Consider the following 20,670-nt stretch of genomic DNA (forward strand, 5'->3'; position numbering starts at 1 on the left):
TGGTCTCAGGTACAGACAGGGCACATTATTATTCATTCACTTTAGTGGCCATTTGTGAAATGCTAGAAATCCAAGGATTTAACAGTCTGGACTTTCTTTTCTGCTTTTGTGAACAATGCCATCACTGTATCCATGTTGTGTGTCTTGATCTTCCTTAGCTTATGCCCATATGAGTTCAGGATAGTTGACTTCTTTAGAATTTCTTGACCTTTGTTTCCCCATTTCCCCACTTTCCTACTCTGGTTAAAAATAAATTTAAACATAACAGAAACTTGGAAGGAAGAGACTTCAGTGATGAAATACTTGGCTTTGTTTCTGACCATTTACGCTGGAGCAGAGCAATTTAAATACTGATAGGGGAGAGAGACACACACAGATGTAATTATCTTCTCTGGGGAAAATCTACGGTTAAATGTCTAAATTTACAAAGGAATAAAAAATAGGATTACAGAGAAGGATGGAGAGAGGCACAGACAAGAGAGACCAAGTAGTCCATGACTTTCCCTAATAAGTAACTTATTGACAGAATCTTTGGGACCAAGTTTGAATTTTCTTTCGAGTCACAAGCATTTGTTTTTAAAAAGTCTTTGTGGAATTGTCACTTTCATTGAAATTTTGAGTATGTTGGGATGGAGTGGCTAGGAATTCTGAAAGATCTTTGTTTTATCTCGGATTCATGTAATGACCCTTTACCCTGAAGTATCTGATGCATTTGTGAGGACTAATCAAGCTTTTCAAGAACAGCGGTTGAGAAACGGGTATTCCTCAATAATTCCAAATGTGAACACATTACCCTGGAATGTGAGTGGCTTGTTCCTGTTTAGTTTATTGGTTCCAGCTAAACATGTTAAGTCACTTTAATTCTGGCATAAGAGGACTCATCCTTGGAATTGCTTAGGCAAACTTATTGTGATTTAAATTGCAACGTTTGTTTCGTGTATTGTACCCTGGTTAGTAACATGCTGGGACTCCATGAGTGCAATAGCTGCATGAGGCACCTACAATCCAAACAAACACGAGGGTCTTTAAGGCAGCAAAGGAGTCTCCTGAAAACCAGATTTGGCCCTGAGGGTATGGCCACTGTGTATCAGTTGTTCAATCTCCCCCGTGCTTGGGGGTTCTACTGTGAGGGCTACTGCTCTCTCCAGATCCACCTTGCGCTTCTGGTGGCTTTAGAACCTGTTCTTCCCTGCCAGGTCTCAGCCTAGCATTCCCAGGCTGAGACACGCCTTAGCCACAGACCTCACAGTGGGGAGCAGGAAGGAACAGCTGGTGCTCAGAGGGCCAAACAGAAGTTCCTTGCCATCAGCTGCAGTCCCTGTGCTCTCTTGCCAGGCAGCCCCTTTGCCTTCATGGTAATCCCATCTTCTGAGCTTCCAAGTGGGCAGCCTGGGTAGAGGGTGCATGGACTGGAGCTGCTGAAAGTCTGGGGTGAGCCCTGAGGCAGAGACAGAGCTGAGTATCAGGGATAGGCGAGGCTCTGGGAGGGAGGGATTTTCTGCTGTCAGCTCCCCCATTACACGCTATCTTCCTCGTAGTGCTAGGAAGGGGCCCTCAAACTGAATTGTGTAGGGGATTCCCACAGGACAAACACCCCCACTGTATGCTTGTAACATTAAAGTGGCTTTTTTATTAACAGAACTATTTACAGAGATTCTGCGATGTTCACTAGTGTTCCAGCCCTGTGTATACAGTCTGGCTTCCTGGTACCGTCTGCATACTCCTCCCTCCTGCAACCCCTGCACCTCCCTTCAAGTCCTCTGCAGGTTGCTACAACATCAAACGTTAATCCTAATGATCTTTTTAAGTGTAGACTAGCCTTAAGGTTGTGCCTTCCCTGCCAAAAGCATATGTTTACAGCAATATAACCAATGCTCATGGGCTCCCTCTCCCTAAAATCTCAGTGGATATAAGTCACAGTAGTCATCTTCATGATGTAGGCAGGCAAGCTCAACCATGGGTAGGGGTTATAGTATTCACTTCACCTAGCTACTGCAGTAGAAATTACCGGTGTCTTGTCTCCACTAGGGTTTTACAAACATTTGAGGAGTATGCACACCAGCCTTCACAAATACATTAACTACCTCTAGCTAACTGGCAATCACTGAATGGAAGGTAAAATCTCAAGTATAGAAATAATGGGTTTTGAATATGGTCGTATCTGTAGATAAGTAGGTTATTGCTGTCTGAGAGCTATCACCTGACCTATCCAAAATATATCCATTATTCTCATAGGTTAGTAGTTGCCATGGACCCTCCAACCCTAAATTCTTCTTGCCACAGAGGGCCAAAATAGAACAGGCTGTAGAGTAGACTGGAACTATTGGAAAAGGGTTCCCATAGGTCAGGAATGAGGCATACTGGGACTTGGCTGTGTGAGGAGATTTGCAGTGCTTCTGTCTATGCTGTACCTCTTGTGTGGACAAAGAGGATTATTCAGTCTGAGTCGGCTAAGGTGGCACCTTTCACCAACTTTAAATCCACTTCAAAATTCAGAAGACGAGAGAATATTTTTGCACTAAACACTCTTGGCAGAATTAACTGTGTGTGCTATATGTGGAGATTTCTGTAAACCAATAAAAGCAACTCAAATGCAAACTACAGGCTTCTTTTTTTCTTATAGGGGGAGGAGATGCTATCTTTGCAGCATTTGAATAGTGCTGGTTGTATTGATCCATTTAATTTTGGTTTGTGCACATTTAATGTGAGCTTCTCTCTAAACACCCAGCTCGGCAGGACAAAAGAGTGGGGAAGGTTGACAAGTGCGACTTTTCATATAACTCAAAGAAAGCAGTTGTTTAAACTTCCTAGTATCTGAGCTCTTATTGGTCCTAAATTCCCCTGTCCCCCAAACTCAGAAACAACTCCCTATAAGTGAAACACCATACTTACGGAATTTCCATCTTATTGCATGGCTAGATGTGGCACAAACTCCCAACATCCTTTTCTTTTTCTAAAGAACTGTTGAAAACCATTCCTCTTTCTCTATGTATTCATGGGTATTACCCCATAGTGCAGTAATACACCAAAAGATGAAATGCTTTTAAAATAAAAACTCCCTTAAAGTATCACAGAAAGGGGAACTTGTCAGTGGTTTCCAATAAATAAGCCTATGGAGTCATTATGACTTAGCTTTAATTTTAGACTTTACTGCTACGAATAGGTCCAGGCCCTTTTGCAAAGTGCAACCTGAATTCACCAAACCCCTGTGCAGGTGTCAAAGTCTGAGCATGAATTCCTTAGCAGGAGCATGGCGCTTAATATAAAAATAAGCTAGAACTTAGTCCTGAGCTCTGAATCTATGTGCTTTCCTGCCACCTGTTGGGCACAAGAGGAAACACAACCTTTCACTTTAGAATTAGTCAAAATCCACCACACACAACATGTAACTTCAGTGAGAAAATAATAATCCTTTGCTTATTGTTACCCGAGGTCTACTGTGTGTGGTCCCACCCCTTTTGGCTCTTGCCTTTAAGTGCTCAAGTTGGTATTTCTTTCTCCACTTCACCCTTTCTAGTGTTGCTTTAGTTTCCTTCTCTCGAGAATGTCTCAAGTGATTGTCCACTAGTGATTGTACAACAGGATTTAAATAAAGCAAGTGTTATGAAACATAGGAAATAGAATTTAACAAGGATGAAATATGCTTCGGAAAAAACTGCTAAGACGGGATAAATGCTGCAACTTACTGTTTTTCTCTTATGACTGAATAACTTCAGAGGGGTAGCCAAGTTAGTCTGTAACTTGAAAAACTTAAAAAACAACAAATAGTCTAGTAGCACCTTAAGCACTAACGAAACATGTAGGCTGTGTCTACATTGGCATCCCTTTCCGGAAAAGGGATGCTAATGAGACGGGTCGAAATTGCAAATCCGCGGGGGATTTAAATATCCCCCGTGGCATTTGCATTTACATGGCTGCCGCTTTTTTCCGGCTTGGGGATAAGCCGGAGAAAAGCGCCAGTCTAGACGTGATTCTCTGGAAAATAAGCCCTTTTCCGGAGGATCTCTTATTCCTACTTGAAAGTAGGCTGGCGCTTTTCTCCAGCTTATCCCCAAGCCGGAAAAAAGCGGAAGCCATGTAAATGCAAATGCCGTGGGGATATTTAAATCCCCCGTGGATTTGCAATTGCGACCCGTCTCATTAGCATCCCTTTTCCGGAAAGGGATGCCAATGTAGCCGTAGCCGTAGATGGTATCATGAGCTTTTGTGGGCAAAACCCATCTGTTAGCATCTTTCCTGGCACCCAAGCTAATAAGTGTATCAGGTAATGATTCATGTCTTTTGTCTCAACTTAAGTATTTTCAGCTCAACCAGCCTCTTGGCATCTCACTCTGCCTTTGTCTCTACTGGGGAAATACTTGGTATACAATGATGGGTAAAATCTCCTATTACACTCTGGGATCGTTCCTAAATAAATAGTGGGCTTGAGTTCCCACTTCAAGACACCCAAAATTTCTGAACTCAAGGAAAAGAAAAGAACTTGGTCTACAATTCTGGTGCTCCTCTCCTTAATCATGAAGGATACTGAGTCGGTTGTGGTTTGTAATAAAAACTGTGTGTGTGACTATTCTGAAAAAATTGAATGTAAATCAAAGGAAAGTAGAGTAACCAGCAATATCAGCAGATGAGTGCACATGCAGGGAAATGGAAATACCCCCCACTCATCTAACCAGCCATCAAAAGATACCTGTGTCTGGGAGCAAAGAGAGAAGTGATATGTAACACACTGTTGTAAGACAGATAGGGTATTAAAGAAACCTTAGTTCAGCAGCTACTTAAATATTATTTCCTGTACCACATTTCTTAGAGTTTTAAACATTTTAATTATTTAACCAAAGAAATGGACTAAAGAGCTGAATTTAGTTTTATAGAGTTTTACTAAATATTCTTAGCAGTAACAACTAATTTAACCAGAAAAAAATAGCATTGGAGTATGATTTTGAGTAATGTAAACTAGAAAACAAGATGATTTAACCATTCAAGTTTTCAGAATCCAAACACACAGCCACAACAGAAAATAACACTTATGTTCACTTATTATCTTGGGCAGGTAGTTTCTGTTTGGATTTTTGACTGAATCCCTAAGAGCAGGGCCTCACTTGTGCCAGTTAGTTATCGATTCCAGTGTTGCTCGATGGCCAACCAAGATGAGAGCCATGCTGTCTCACCATTGAGTCAGGTCAGGGAACGAGACATCAAATTTTAAATTGTTGCCACTGGGACTCGAATTTTCTCTTTGTGTAAGGCATCCTGTTATGTCATTTTGTATAAATCAAGTTAGGCCCACCCATCTTGAGACACCTTGACTGCAAGCTCCTTTGCTGTGGTTAACAACTTACCTCTGCAAAGTCACTTTGCATGGGCCCCTTTGCTGTGCATCCTTCAGCCTTCCTGATAGCTGTGCTTGCTCAAGTTTACAGTTTCTCCATCAATTCTGCTTGCTTCTGAAATGTCCAGTTTAAAGTTCATATAATTTATACCAAGTTCCTCCATATTCTTTGAGTCTCTTGAAACTTTTTTTAACAGTCCATTATAGAATGAAAAGTCACTTCAAGAACTGTTGTTCTATAACAGACCAGGAAGCTATATAAACATTCCATTTCTGTTGTCCTTGGTATGTATGGTTGAGCTGGGTCTCCTATTTACCAAACAGTTAGTTACATTTCTTTTTACAATATTCCACTAAGTGGTCACAGTATTTGGTTTCAGCTCCTTCTACGCACCAACTCTTTCAGTACAGGAGATTAGCGTTATTCTTCATTTAATGTAAAATAAATCACTATGAATGTTTCCTCTTTCTTTTCTAACAGGATTGTGCACTAGGTAAGCCATTTACAGTATTTTACCCAATGATATTTTACCTTACAGTTGACATCCCTTAATAAAAATGTACTTATAATCCTAGATTCGATCAATTCCCCTATTTTACTACTATATCTGATACTTCACATAAAATCCATGTTTTATATTAATTATATATAAATATATATTTGATATATCATTCAAATGATTATATTTCTCAGACAGGGAATAAGTGGAAGTCTCTCATAATTTGAGGCCTTAGTGCTGATGTGGTATTAATTTGACTTGTGTAGGGTCTTACTCTTTAGAGAGGAGATGATGCTGTAATATCTACTAGCTGTCAACCTAACTTCCTCTAACTGAAATAACAAGCAAGCCTCTTAGAGGACATCTACACTGCACAGCTATTTTGAAATAAGCTATTCCGGAATAGTTATTCTGAAATAGCTTATTTCAAAATAGCACATCTACACTGCAGGGAAGCCTCAAAATTAGTCTGAGGCAGGCTTCCTTAATGTAGATGTGCTATCTTAATTTGCAGCCCCAGGAGGCTTTGGGGAGGAATAACTTAGAATGGCCCTGGTGAGGGGCTATTTTGAAATACCAGCAGTGGAGCATCTACACGTGCCTTATTTAGAAATAACTATTTTGGATTAGGCATTATTCCTCGTAGAAAGGTTTACAGATTTCGGAATAAGTCCATTATTTCAAAATTATTTCCAAATAATGAAATGGCTGTGTAGATGCTCACATTGTTATTTCAAAATAACGCTAGTTACCTCAAAATAATGGTGCAGTGTAGACACACCCTCACTCTCCAACACATAGATTGGAAGTAGTGTGCAGAGGGTGGAAATGGGATTTGCTGGCTTAGCAGCAAGTTGTTCTGATAGATTAGAGGCTGTCCTCCCTATTGTCTCCCTTTGTCTCTATGAAGGGATGCTCAGGTAAGATAACTTTACTTATGAGTTCTCTTATGAAGATAATTTCCTTTTTCTCTAGCTGGCTTGGGAGAGAACAGAGCCTGTTTCCCTCTGATCATGCCTCCAACCAATTCAATGAGTAGCCTTGGCAGTTGAGGGGAGAAAGAGTGAGCACTGCAATAAGTGCAATTGAGGTATATTATTCAGCCAGTACGTGTCTTTGTGTTGTGTAGAGTAGGGGCTCATTGGGGAACAGTTGAAAGAAGATATGAAAATTCCATGGGAATTTGCATATCTTCTTCTGATAGCACTTTCGAAAGAGGAGGTTTACACGGCTTTTTGACAAAGGGAGGGGTTCTCCGAAAAAGCCGTGTCTTAATTACTTTCACTTTCGAAAGCTCTGCTTTCAAAATTGCAATTGAAAGAAGATATGCAAATTCCTGGGGAATTTCCATATCTTCTTTCAACCATTCCCTGTAGTCTAGATTAGCCCTAGATGTGCTCCCTGGTATATCAAGGAACCTAAGCTGCATGGTGGCATGTCTGTATGTGTGGCTCAGAAGTGCACTTGTTGACTTAGCAGCCCAACAGTAGCTATGCATTTGAATTGAGCTACTTGTTGCCTGGGTTCTCCACCCAAAATGTTATACTCATAAGAAGCACACAGGATCTTTTTCAGGAGGAAAAGGCAATAAACCACATTTATTGAAAATATAGCCCTTATTCACATGCACAAGGCCTGCAGCTTGTGTCATAGTTTCCAGTCTTATTGGTGCTTGTGCCAACCTAGTAGCCAACTAGGCTGGGCATGAGGAAGGAGCCAGGTTCTGTTAGCTGTGGTCTTATGGTCCACAGTTGTCTTCACAGGACTAACACAGAGCTTTATGGCTATGCACCCCACTTCTTTGGTTACAAATCTCACTCTTCGGATTGTCACCTAGTAGTAGTGAGTGGGCTTGCACGTTCCAATGAACCTGAGAGCGATGCCGTAGGGAGTCTTGTACTCCCAGTAGGGTTACCCATGGCGCAAGGTCAAGGGGGAGGGACCAGATGAAGAACGATCCTAAAAGTCCTCAAAGGCAGAATAGTCAGAGGATAGCAAGGATTATGCTACAACAGTTGTGAAAGTGGATGAAGGCTGTAGCAGACAGGAGACTCCCAATCATTGTGGATTTCATACCATTGGACCCAGGCTTTCTATCCATCAAGGATCATGTGGTGGCTGCAGTGTAAAAGTCCCCCCACGTTAAAAGAAATCAGACACAAGTGTCTTCCTATGCACTACTCTCCTAAACTTCAGGCCTACAGTGACTGGCGAATTGTGATGGGAGCAGAATTGTGAAATCTGGAAGCTTTTAGTCATGGACCAGCACATAGGTGGTGGATTTGTGTATCAGTCATTCCATTTTAAGGACTGAGGTGGTAGAATGATCCGGCAGCTGCATCTATGACTGGGCATCCCTATTTAGGATCTACTCTGCTCACCCCATATGGGGGGGGGATAGAAAAAGTGCCCTAAATATAGTCCACCTCAGCCCCCCGACTGGATTACTTTGTCCAGTGGGTTCACCTCCATGTAGTCAAATTCAAAGGTTAAATTTTGGAACATGGAATATTCGGACTTTAATGGACAATCCAGAAAGTGGACAACCTGAAAGATGCACGACAGTTATCTCCTGCGAGCTCTGACAATTTAACATCGACATAGCTGCCATGGCAGAAAAGCGTAGACCAGAAGAAAGATAGCTAAGAAGAGAAGACAGAGGGTACAACTTTTTCTAGAAAGGAACCCCAAAGGAAGAAAAATTAATTCATAGAATAGGATTTGCTGTCAAGAATGAACTGACAAATATCCTATCTGAAGTCCCTATTGGCATCAATGAGTGTCTCCTGACTCTCCGTTTGAGCTTGACAAAAATCAACAGGCAAATGTCGTGAGTGCTTATGCACCATCTTTAGACGCTGAAGACGATATGAAGGAGAAGTTTTACACCCAATTGGACATAGTCTTGAAAGACATCCCCAAAGAAGACTAAACTATTCTTTAGGGAGACTTCGATGCCAGGGTCAGAAGAGGCACAGACCTCAGGCAGACCACCATTGGAAAAGAAGGAATTGGCAATAGAAACTCCAATGGAGTGATCCTCCTTATGAAATGCTTGGAACACAAGCTTGTCATCAAGAACACCCTCTTCTGCCAGAAGAACAAATTTAAGACCTCATGGAAACATTCTCTATTGAAGCACTGGCACCTTATAGGTTATGTCATCTCCCACTCTCAGGATTGGCATGGTGTACTTCTCATGCATGCATTGACTAGTACTGATGACTGCTGGACCGATCACTGCCTTACCCGATCCACGATGGTAGTTAGGATTGTCACCAAACAGAGAACTCAGAAGAAGAAACTGATCCAAAGAAAGATCAACGTACAAGGTTTGAAGGACCCCACTGGACAAAGTCACTTCCAGATAGCGCTCCAAAGGAAGCTGCCAACAGTACACCCTGAAGACATGGAAGAATACTGGTGTCAATTGAAGGAAGCATCAGGACTGGTTTGATGAGAATGAAGTGGAAACTGAATGTCTGATCGGGTTAAAAAGGAAAACTTTCAGGTCCTGGCAACTTTCAGGTCAAGTGACATCAACTGCAGAATGAAGAGAGAAGCGCATGCCAAGGCCAAGGCAGAAGTCCAGTGCAAAAAAAGGACTCTGAAAAATCAATGGTGGATTGAGAAGGCACAAAAGCTCCAGCATCTCGCAGAAATCAACGATACAAGAGGTTTTTTCAATGTCACCAAAGCTGCTTATGGACCAAGAAACCATAGAATTAATCCCCTGAGATCAAAGGATGGTACCCAACTCTTGAAAGACAATGAAACCATTGTTTTCACTGGAAGGAGCACTTTTATGAGCTCCTGAACCGCCCTTCCACCATAGTCCCAGAATCCCTTGACCGAATCCCTCAGCAACCACCTAGGGATGATATTGCAGTACCTCCTAATCTGAATGAGGTCCAAGCTGCCATTAAAACAATGAAGAGAAACAAGGAAACTGGACTAGATGGAATCCCACCGAAGCCTTCAAAGAAGGTGGGCCAGAGCTCCACAAAAAACTCTATTTCCTGATTCTCAAGATCTGGAATAGGGAGTAGATACTGCACAGATTCAGACACACACTGATCGTCAGTCTCTTCAAGAAGGGTGACAAATCAGACTGTGGAAACTATCGCGGCATCTCCCTCCTGGCAATGGCATGGAAAAGTTTAGCTCAAATCCTTGCCAATCGACTCCTGGCATTCTCAGAAGAAATTCTTCTAGAATCCCAGTGTGGCTTCCGACTATTCCAAGGAGCAGTGGACATGATTTTCACTGCTCAGCAATTGCAAGAAAAATGTTGCGAACAAAATCAAGCGTATACATGAGTTTCATTAACCTGACCAAGACATTTGATTCAATCAATTGTAGCACCTTGTGTACCATCCTCTCAAAGATCGGTTGCCCCTAAAAAATGTATGAGCATCCTGAGGCTGCTTCATGACAATATGACTGCCACAGTGCTGAGTAACAACGGATCCCAAAACAACCCCTTTGAGGTCAAAATGGGAGTCAAACAAGCCTGCGTCATTGTCCCAGTACTGTTCTGCATCTTCATTGCCATGAACCCCTGTCTCATTGATGGAAAGCTTCTAGATGGCATGAAGATTATCTACAGAACTAATGGGAAGCTTTTCAGCCTCAGGAGACTGAAGGCCAAAAGAAGACTGCCACAACTTCGATCATGGAGCTTCAGTACGCGGATGACAATATGGTCGCTGCTTTATCCCCTGTAGCTCTTCAGACCATCTGAAGCACCTTTGCTGAAGTGTATGAGAATCTCAGCCTTACACTGAACATCACAAAGACCAAGGTGCTCCATCAACCCTCGCCGCCAGGACAATCTCATGCACCATCTATGAAAGTCAGTGGAGAACTGTTGGGAAATGAGCATTTCCCATATCTTGGAAGTCATCTCTCCACCAAAATTGACATTGATGCAGAAATCCAGCATCGCCTGAGCTGCGCAAGTTCTGTTTTTTCCCACCTGAGATGAAGGGTCTTTGAGAACTGGGACATCAGTGGCAAGAGCAAAGCTCCTTGTTTACCGTGCAGTGGTTGTTCCAACACTGCTGTACGCATGTGAAACCTGGACAACATATAAGCATCATCTGAAGGCACTTGAACAATATCATCGATGCTGCTTCAGGAGAATCCTAAATAACTCTTGAGAGGACAGGCGCGCAAACACTTGCATCCTGCAAGAGCCAAACATGACCAGCATTGAAGCTATCAACATTACCAATAACTTCGCTGGATTGATCATGCGGTCTGTATGCCTGATCAGCACCCCCCAAAACAGATTCTGTTTTCCGAGCTGAAGGAAGGACTGAGGAGTGCTGGAGGCCAGAGAAAGTGATTTAAGGACATGTTGCAAGCAAGCATGACAAAGGTGTGTGGCATCGGTGTATACACTTGGAAGAACCTTGCCCAGGACCATCCTCAGAGGAGAGCAGTAATCTGTGAGGGGATGGCACAATTTGAGAGGTCTCACCGCAGCACAGATGAGGAGATCTGGAGAAGGAGAAAATAATGGCAAAAACTCCCCTATGTCCCTCCAATAGCCACCAGCGCCTGCCCCTATAGCTCCAGAATCGGGCTGGTCAGCCATATATGGATCCACAAATAGGAGGGTGGCAGGAAGGCATCCTACTCATTATCAAGTGACTGCTGAGAGTATGGTTTTAAGTCTCAACTTTAGTCTCTGGGTTTTGCAGTGTCATGCTGCAGTCATCTAATTGTTGGTTGGTGTTTACCTCAAGGCTTCTTCCATTGTCATTCTCCATCAGATTCCAGGAGTGACTTTAGCTGGTTTATCTTGGTCACAGATCTCATTCACAGATGCATACCTTTTGCTTCACAGTAATCAATTCTGCCCTTCTTTGGTCATCCTGAATTTGATGGAGGCTTGACTTCCCAATTCCTTGTTCGCCATTCTAATCATCTGGTGCTGGAGTCTTCACACATTCCTCACTTACACAAAGGACATTTCATTTCAGAGAAAGCAATTTCTCTTACAAAGGGAACAGGCAGGATTTCTTATAGACTTACAAAGTTAAAAAAAAATATTTCTTACTAGCTTATCATACCTAATACAAAATATATGTTAATACCTAGCTGCTGCTCTAAAACAAAGCGTATGGAACAAACTCTGTATAACCACATGTAAGCGGGGGAATGGTCCCACTATTGTGGGGAACTTTCCTGGCTTCTATACCACCCCGGAGAAATGGACCAGCGAAAGGATCTGAGTCCCTGCTCCTTTACCCCACGGCCTCCCTGATCCTGAGGGCTCCCCCTCCACTCTCCGGACTAGCAGAGTCCTCGAAACCCCAACAAGGCTGGGCCCAGGTTTCCTGGGATTTAATCCCCGACCTTGTAGTCACTAGGGGCAGGAGTTAGGGTGTCCCCACTCCGAGGTGCTCTCTTCACACTGGATGCTTTCTTGGCCCAGTGATCATTTCATAAGGTTCAAAGCAAATATAATTTATTAAACATCAACTGATTAAAGAGAAAAGAATAAGAGAAAATGAGAATGGTTAAATGAGAACACACAGTCCTGCTCTGTAGCACCGGGACGTCAAAACAGCAGTCTGCAGAGTGTAAGGACAGTTCACAGTCTCTTCCTTATAGGCCTCTTAGAGGCCCTGGATGTGCTGCAGGGGGGCTGCAGGCTGGACACACTTGCTCTGGCAGTGACCACACAGCCTCAGGCTCTAAGTGGCCAGACCCCTCTCCCAGTCTGGCCTGCTGGGCCTCTTGGCTGGTGACATCTCCCTGCCCAGAGCCTCTCCCCGCACTTTGCTGGTCCCAGCTGCTCACCACACCCAGCTGCAGGCTGTGCTGCTTTGCCAGTCTCCAGCTCCTTGCGTTGCTTCTCTGTCCCTTTTGGCTCTCTGAGCACTGCCAGTCTGCTGCTCAACACAGGGTCTGCGCTCCTTGGACTGTGTGTGCCTGGCTCTGTTGCTGAAAAACTGCCCCTCAGCACGGCTTGTTCCTCTTAGCTGTCTCTCAGCTCTCTCCTTGCTCAGAGAGACCCAGAAAAATCCCAGCTCACAGGGAGGATGGGGCCTGGCCTCCTACTTTCCTCACTGACCTGTCCAACCTGTCAATCAGGCTGAGCTGGAGTGTTGGCTGCTTTCCATTGTCTCTGGGGTCTGTCAGTCTCAGGGCCCTGATTTCTCATGGACCCTTCCTCTTTTGATACTGGGAGCTGGCGAACCAAAAACTCCCACAGAGTTTTAGTAAGGGGCTAACAGTCCCCTTACACACATAAAACAAAGTCTGTAACACAAAGCCTATATAATTACTACTATGTGTCAGGCCCACACAGGCTACAAATCCAAAAATAGGGTCAAGTTTTCAGAGGCGTCTGTGAATGCAGGCAAGTTTCCAGCAGTGCTGAGATGATTTGTTTCTACTTAAAAATTGGTAGTTTCCATGGAGTTTGTTCAAACACAGTGTGAGTGCAATTCAGAAACAAGAGATGCTGCATTGTCTAAACTCAGGTTGGGGAGAGACCAAGGAATTAAGTTATGCCAGTAATTTACGTGTTCGTATATCCCCTGCAACTTCTCTATAAGGCAACGGACGGATATACTTACAGCTTTTTCCTGAAATAAAAGAATGTGATTACGTTTCACTGTGTGGGCAATAGGGGGTTTTGGGTGATGGTAGCAGTTCCTCTTCCCAACACTCTTTAAAGCAGGTGTTACTGGCTGAGTCAGGTCCAAGACTGATGCATATGGTACAGGGGTAAAGAGTCATTTCATAATGCCTATGTTTATATTATTATTTATTATTAAAGGTGGGGGGGCAGGGTTGGTGTGTTGGGGGAGATTTTTGGTGAATTTTATGCTGGCAAAAGATGCAGGATTGATAGCCGTGAGAGCCCTCCAGATTGCAGATCCAGCAGAAATATTCATCTGAAAGAGAGTACTGAATCAAGCCCCTCATCCCACATGGAATTTAATTTCTCTCTCTCTCTCTTTATCAGAAAAAACAAGGAGTCCTGTGGCACCTTAGGCTATGTCTACACTACAGAGTTTTTGTGGGAAAATGGCAGTTTTTCTGCAAAAACTCATGGAGTGTCCACACTCCAAGCGCATTTTTGCACAAAGAAAATTGAAAGAACGGAGGGGTTTTTATGCAATAGATATTCCTCATTCTACGAGGAATAACAACTCCTTTTTGCTCAAGAGCTCTTGCGCAAAAAGGTGTGTGGAGACTGGTAACATGGGGGTTTTTTGCGCAAAAAGAGGCAATCAGAAAAAGCACAGATGCCCTGGTGGCCATTCTGTAAATAGCAATCAGAGTTTCCTTTCGAGAGAGCATCCATGCAGTCTAGACATGCTCTTGCACAAAAGCACATTGCTTTTTTGATGCACTTTTGCAGTGTGGAAGTGCTCTTGTGCAAGACGTTTTTGTGGAAGATCTCTTCTGCAGAAAGCTTCTTGCACAAGAAGACTCAGACTAACAGATGTATTAGGGCACAAGCTTTCATGGGTAAAACCCACTTCATCAGATGAATTGAAGTGGAAATTAGAAAAGCAGGCGTGATTGTGTGTATATATATATGTACTCATATAAGTACAACAAAAGAAAGAAGTTACTTGTCAAATGTTAATGAGGTTAATCAAGTCTGGATGGATGTGGCTCTTTCACAGCAGCTGATGGTGGATATGAATATCAAGAGAGGGAAAATTGCCTTTGTAATGCATTAACTAGTTTAAATCTTTATTCAGTTCAAATCTTTATTGAATTTGCAAATGAACAGAAGTTCCCCTATTTCCCTTTGTAATCAAGTAGTTAATTATTTGTGGAAGGAAGGCTACTTTCAAATCCATTACTGAATGTCCTGGGAAGTTAAAATGCTCCTCTACGGATTAATCCAGCTCTGTGGTAATCTTCATTCCAGCAGAGGCTTCATTCAATAACTGTTGTTCCTCACTATGAGGAACAGTTAGAGAGCAGCAGGTGGTTGTCAATGTCTTGACAGTGAGGCTCCCAGTGTCGCTGGGTTTGTGAGGTTGAGGGTGTGGAGTGTGGCTCTCCACTGTCTCTCTCATAAATGGGGGTGTTGGAGTATGTTAACACTTGTGACTCAGCTTTTCTTTATGCTCAGATTTAAAGCTTTAGAGCTATAAGGAGACTGAGGGCAGAGGGTGAGGTGGAAACCATTCTGTTCAGCCTTCATTCTACTATGTACCAGTAGTTTTCTAAAATTAAACCACCCATCTGTCAATTACTTGAGAAGCTGTGGGTGTAACCATTCTTAGTGATGGGCTAAAGGTGAGAAGGTGATGGGGTGCATTAAGGAAGTCTATCATTACTGCATTTGTGAAAGTATGGCCTGTCTAGAGAAGAGGAAGTGACAGATGACATCAAGGATTTTACAGCCACATTAGATAACAGACCATTGCATGTGCTTTATGAGGTCTTGGGCTGAGGCTAGATAGTATCACCAAAACCACAGTTACATAAAGTGACTTCACGCGTCGCTGTCCTTGCATGGCTGAGGCTGTCATGATGAAATCTGGCTTCCTCAAGAAAGCTCATGGCTTTGCTAAACTCAGTCACTTCATCCAGACAACAACCACTGAGAGCAATGAGCAGCACCTGGACCAAGGCAGGCACTGAACATGTATTGAAAGTACATCTCCAAATGGCTTTAGGGCCTAAAGCAGATTTATTTAAATATCTTTACTGAAGATAAATCTCCAGGACAGCTGACTTGCTGTATTAATTAACAGATATTAAAGAGATATACATTGCCATTAATAAAATAAAAATGACCCTGTTTTAATCATCCATTAAAAATCATATTAAATAGACAAGCCTTGTAGCATAGTCTGAAGGCCAACAAATCCCATCTCGAAGGGTTTGCCTTCCCTACAGAGTTAGCCAGGGCAGAACATCTCCACTGAAAATCCCTAACCATGCCAGACCTGTGTGACTGCGTCCACAGTGGTTCTGTACTAGCCTGTAGTGGCATGGTTTCTGGTGAGATATCTATCACTCTTGGGAGTGCATTCAACTGGTTCCTGCTTGAATTCACTAGCAGGATAGCCTGACTGTCTCCTGACTAGCATGAAGCTGCTGTCTGGGAGAGTGACAAGGTCACAATGCTTCATGTGACTAATTTCCAGATGGAGATGTTCATTAATGTTGTTCAACAGCATTTGGCAGCAAAAACTGTAAATGAAAATGTTAAGGAATTGTACCTGCAAAGCACAATGTAATTTGTAGGACATCGGACTGCTTGGCTTCTCTCTCTTTCTTGTTCACTGAACATAAAAATGACCTTGCGAGTCCATTTCCTCAAGTTATGGGTCTTAATAAAATCACATCACAGCTTTTCCAGCAGGCTGGTGTCAATGTCTAGCTGATAGGCAGCGTTGGAGGAGGATTTATTGAATGGCACCTCAGTAATAAGTGCTGTGGAAGTATAGCAGAACTAGAGCAGGCATATGTGGGATTAAAATGATGACCCACCATAGATGACTTACAGTGCAGGACAGAGGAGACACTACACAAGAAAGTACAATCCAGGTGGAAATATGGGATAATCCAGTAGGACTAACAGTACCTGAGCTTGATTAGTCTATTGGGCAAAGTAGGTGGGGTGCCAATCTGAGTTAAAGCAAAACCTGAGCTGAGCCATGGACTGCTAGTGCAGGCTTCAAGCACCCTCAAGCTCTATTTAGAGGTTTTCTGTATGGATGGAAGGGGCCGTTTGTGGCAACACCCCCACTAACTCTGCAGTGAAGACTTATCAGAAAAAGAGAGAGACAATATTCCAGTCCCAGAGCACCAGATGGGAGCTGCAAGGAAGGAAGGAAATGAGCCACTTGAATTACTCAGAACACAAATACCAATCTGTGGGAAATGATACTGTACTCAGTTTAAAGGGTATTTGTCAATAGAGGTGTCAATCTGGAGTCATGTCAGTATTGGCATAGATAAACTAGCTCCGTTGGCTTGAATGGAGATCCACTCCAGTACATTAGCTGAGAGTCTGGTCTTTAATGAACGCAGACTGAACTTTGTAAAATCCCAGGCCTGGCTCAGAAAATGTCTGTCCAGTGGGGCTGGCTTTGTGGACAAAATGCTGTACAAGTAATGAGAGTTCTAATAACAAAGTACTTTCTCTGCTGGGAGGCAGGTAATGCACAGCAAGTAGTAGTATCTACATTTCCAGCTGGGAAAACTCAAACTAAGACCCACACCTTGAAAAAGCTTTTAGGTTTCTAACTCAGCTTTCAAGAGCAATGTGAGTTAGACACCTAATTACTTTTGAGGATCTAAGACTAAGTTACTTGCTGAAAGCCGCAAGAAGACTCAATCCAACATGGACTGGAATTTGGAAGTTATTGGCTACAAATATTATTCTCGGGGCACTAGACCACAGCCTTCCTAAGCAGAGTGCAGCTGGGATGTGAGAGTGTTCCTTTGCTGCAGTTAGTTGCTGGCCACAGAATCTTAATGTTCCTTTTACATATACCAATGATGTATATGTTCTGCTGCAGTGTTTTCCTCAAGGTATCTGTCTCTTTCTTTTTTTGTAACAGCAGTGATATGGAAATTTATCTGAGCTTCACTGTCAGATGTAAAGTTAATGTTTCTGGAAAAAAAAACCCATAGCAGTAAAAACAAGCAAAAGTTGCTGCAAAGAAAACAGCACAAGTTTTCAGCTTGGTTAAAAGAATGTCAAGTGCAACCACACTGTATATGGGTTGCTCTGACACTTCACAGTCTAGCGTGCAAAGATTATTCCTCTTACGGTCATATGACTTAAAAACTAGCTGAAGCATAATACGCATATAAAGCAATGTGAAAAGCAGCCAAACATATCATTGGGTTGATGAGAAATATCTAATAACAGAACTCAAAACTCTTAGGTAAGCTTACTTTTATTTCGTATATCTTGCACCATTAACGTACACTTGATCAGACTTAATTCTATTTCCTATCAGTGCAAGTATGAAACATAAAGGCCACATTTAAGGCAACGTTAACTCGCATACCAGCCCCTGCTAATACAACTAAAAGTCACATGTCATAATATCCAGACACTCTGCCCTACAACAAACTATTTTAATGTTAACATATAACTGCACTCAGTGTACACATCCACGTCTTTGTAGTCATGCTCAAATGTGCAGTCAGAATACCGGTGTGAGAGATCTTCTGAGTACATCTTCAGTGTCATGTTTGTTGATGGAGAAAAGTCTGAGGCCAGAGTTCAGAGTTTACATGCAGCCGTGAGGAACTGAGAGTTTAAATTGTGGCTGTCCGTGTGATGAAACTGAAAAGGGAGCTTGTTGTGCAGTTGATAGAGCTGAGGTTTTAGGTGTTCTGGCGTTAGAGTAACAAAGGTAAATTGAAGTTGGTGGGGTTGTGAATGTTGCCTTAGCCAGAGCTATCCTTAATTTTTATTTTTCTTTGATTAGTGTATTGGTAAGAATTGCACTTGAGCAAACTTAACACTAAATTAATGTCATGTTTTTGTGGATGAATTTTGCTGCTATTTAAAAATCAATAAAGGGACCTTTTCAACCTGCAAGCCCTGACCCAATTCTGTGGCCTTTCCCACCTGTTTTTCTGCTTGTTCTTGATAGTCCACCTTGCTGCCCTCTATATTCTTGTATCCCTATCTCAGAGAGTCTTCCCTATGGCCCCTTCTGCTCACTCCTTCTTCCCTCCCCTGAAGTCTTACCGCCACTATAGTGTCTTGCACACCCTCCCCACATCCCCTGGCACATTCCCACCCGTGCCCCTCTAAACTCTTCAAGACCCTCCTCCCTATGCTCACTCACTATCTCCCTCGCTGTTCCTATTTCCATTTAACATTGTCAACAGAGTAGGGGACCAGTGGGGCAGAGACTGGAGATTTGACTAATGGAATCCAAGCGAGTAAGGGGTGTGGGAAATAGAAGTGAGGAGTTGGGCAGACCAGTGGAGCTAATTGCAGTCCCTGGACCTCATTGTACACAACTCTAATATGCAGCCAGTTCTCTGGTTCTCCACCCCTTCTCCTCTCTTTAGGGTTGCCAGGTGTCTGGTATTGGACCGGACAGCCCGGTATTTGCAGCATGTGTCTGCTTTAAAAAAAAAAAAAAAACAGAAAATACCGGACATGTAAAATGTCTGGTATTTTCTGTTTTTCTCGGACGGAAGGCCGCTTGGGACATTCTTCCCCTGCCACGTCTGGCGAGGGCGGAGGGAGTGTGTGGGGATTTAAAGGGGTCGTGACTCTTTTTTCGGTGTGTGTGTGTTTTGGGTTTTTTTTTGGCAACAACTGTTTTGGGGGTTTTTTTGGCAACAACTTTGATGTCGTCCCCCCCCCCAACTTCCCACTACCTTCTATTTACAGAGCTTGGTTTTCACAGCATCTAACTCAGCTATCATCTTCTGACTGGGGCGCGCACACTCAGCCACTCTCTGGCTCCCCCCTCTCTACTTCCCCTCTGGCTGCCTAATCTAGCCCTCTGGCTAATGAGACACACAACTGCTTCCATTAGCCCTTCAGGGTGGGGCTTACTCAGCTGGCTGTAACTGGCCTTTTCAGCCAGGCTGCAGTAGCAGAGCTCTAGCTTAGCCAGCAGTCGGTCACACTATGCTGTTCACGGCGGAAAATCTTTTGATGAGTGTGGAGATGCACAGAACTTTGAAGCTAGCTGATAACTGGGGCTAGGGAAATGGGCTAGATAGCAGTGTGGGTGCAGTAAGGGCCACAAAGCCCAGGCAGGAGCCTGGTTGCCCAGCCCTCTGGCATCTTTTGTTTCCCTCTCTTCATGGCCCTCCGCTCACTCTGACATGCCTGGAGTGGATTGAAAATTTTAAGGATTACAGGTGTCTGGGTCCTACTTGCAGGTTAGAGGCTCTTTAGGAAAGCATGTGATCAATATCGGTCTACTGAAACCTAGCCTAGAGCAAGCTGGGTGAGATGTGCATCTCAGGGAGCAGCCTGCTTTATCTCTCTCTGTTTTGGGGTTCTTGTATTAGCCTATTTCTTAGAATTCAGAATCCTATGTCTACACTTCTTGCATGAGTAATATGCAAATGAGGCTAAGCATGGAATATCGCTGAGCCTCATTTGCATACCTAATGAGCCACTATTATTTTCAGAAGAGGCTCTTGCACAAGAAGGGGCAGTGTAGATGCCCCTTCTTGCACAAGAAAAACCCTCTTGCGCAATGCCGTTCTTCCTGTAAAGTAATAGGTGTAACGGCATTGCGCAAGAGGGTTTTTCTTGCACAAGAAGGGGCAGTGTAGACGCTCCTTCTTGCGCGAGAACCTCTTCTGAAAAAAATGGTGGCTCATTAGGTATGCAAATGAGGCTCGGCGATATTCCACGCGTAGCCTCATTTGCATATTACTCGCACAAGAAGCCGCGAGTGTAGACATAGCCATAAAGTAGGCTTGTTGCAACCTTCCAGTAAGAATATTTAATGTGTCTTTCACTTGTGTGTGACTATGCTGTGCCCATAATGGCACAACTTGGCTGTGGGAATCCTAGTCCAGTGTGGTTGATCTGACAAAAGGTTTATGAGTTTGAGACGCTGCTTCCTCTTGAGGAATTGCAAACTCTGCTATGCAGGCATCTCTGGCTATCACTTTTGGCCTCATGCCTGCTCTGTGTTGTAGGTAGGCTATAATGAGGGGGAGAGAGACTATTGCAGCTCAGGTTGATGGAGAGACAGAGCTTGCTGCTCCCTCAGAGAACTGCTTCATTGAGGAACAACTTGACTTGGCAAGGAGAAAAGGGAACTTGTGGTTCACGTTCACTTGAAACAGTCCTAGGTCTGACAAACCTTTGGGTTTGCAAATCCACACACCGGTATGTAC

General features: G+C 43.3%; 1 long non-coding RNA gene across 1 annotated transcript in view; it reads left to right on the forward strand.

The window, feature by feature from the left end:
• The window catches only part of LOC142819906 (uncharacterized), a 97,782-nt gene that overhangs the window by 26,321 nt on the left and 50,791 nt on the right, over positions 1–20,670 (forward strand). The gene's annotated exons all lie outside the window — the stretch shown is intronic.

This window comes from Pelodiscus sinensis, chromosome 1 (assembly GCF_052426305.1).
Source record: "Pelodiscus sinensis isolate ZL-2025 chromosome 1, ASM5242630v1, whole genome shotgun sequence".
NCBI lineage: Eukaryota > Metazoa > Chordata > Testudines > Trionychidae > Pelodiscus > Pelodiscus sinensis.